This window comes from Anarrhichthys ocellatus, unplaced genomic scaffold, assembly GCF_004355925.1.
Source record: "Anarrhichthys ocellatus isolate YVR2014 unplaced genomic scaffold, GSC_Weel_1.0 scaffold126, whole genome shotgun sequence".
NCBI lineage: Eukaryota > Metazoa > Chordata > Actinopteri > Perciformes > Anarhichadidae > Anarrhichthys > Anarrhichthys ocellatus.
The window spans coordinates 112,290-113,789 of NW_022280156.1; positions in this window are offsets into that span (position 1 = coordinate 112,290).

Below are 1,500 nucleotides of genomic sequence, written 5' to 3' on the forward strand. Positions count from 1 at the left end.
TTACCAGGTGTGTTTAGTTTGTCCATGTTATTAAATATTAATTATGGCTTTCTAACCCTGTTTCCCTTCATTCTACTTTCTGTTATTGTGAAGCACTTAGTGATGCATTTCTTGTATGAAATATGAATAATAATAATAATAATACAAATTATATTAAAAATAATACTATGACAACATGATGATAATAATAATAATAATAATAATAATGTGTAATTCACTGTTTCCATATACAGATTATAATTAGGATGATTTCTTGCTAAATTGAGGTGATTTTTTGTTAAAAGGAAACTTGTTTTCCTGCAGACAGTCGGTGGAAGGATACAGGTGGAGGTGGTTTGGCTGAGTGGAGCTCATACAGCGGGTTGAACTTGGAACTAGGAACAACAACAGTCTTAGATTACTCCATGGGCAGAACACATTGAGTTCAAATAAGTACACCTTCTGAGGCAACCGTGGTACCTTTGTGTTTGTTATACTCCTTTTCGTGCTTTAATGCTTTCTGCTCAGTTAAATCTCTCGACTCAGTCTTGCAGCTGCTCGTCCTTTCACAGCTCACAGTAACACGCAACAACCTTCAGTTATTAGCAGTGCAGTTCTTGCACTCTTTGAGAGAGCAAAGGTTGTGTACTGTACTAAACTGCATTGTACTACTTGTTTGTACTTTACTACTACTTCTTTGATTTTATGCAACTTTATACTTTTCTTCGCTACATTTCAGAAACACAAGTTTAAAGTTACCGCTGCTAATTAATGCTTTAACTTTTGATACTTTAAGTACTGCTAATACACATTGCTAATACTCACACTGTCGTAGTGCTGCTTTCACTCAAGCAAAAGACCTCACTAGTTCTTCCACTATTTTAAGTGAAAAGGTGTTTGGGTTCAATCCCACTGACTCTGAGGTGGTGTTGTCAGGGATGTTGCAGTCGCGTTCAGGGAACACCAAAAAAGTGGGAACCAACACATTGCTGAGCAGTGAAAATGATTAAAAGGTGAAAATTAGGAAAGCATTAAAGAGCTGCTGCGTATTAATACAGCTGCACACCACTGTTATCTAGGTGGACCAGCCCTTTAAACTGTACGCCCTCTGGGTTCATGTTCACTCCCAGCAGGTGAATTGTAAACGCACTTGGCAATTACTAACCTCCCTCAGATTCAAGTTCTTCAAGCAGGTCGTTGCAGCAGGAAAACTCCTGAACAAACACCTGATACAAAGCTCCCTCAGCCCCGTAGCCTGCAGTCAGCAGGAGAGCAGGAGAGCAGGAACCGAGGCCACAAAACGTCCGTCATGTCGACAAATTGACTCAATCATCTTCCTCCAGGAGCGTCAGCCGCTTTGAAATTCAACACTGTTGACGGTTCACCGGAGTGTTTTCTGGAGAGAGAAAGGAAAAAGTGGAGGTGAGGAGGAGGCCTCATTGTCTCCAGGCAATGACAGAGTGAGAGAGAGAGCTGTGTGTGTGTGTGTGTGTGTGTGTGTGTGTGTGTGTGTGTGTGTGT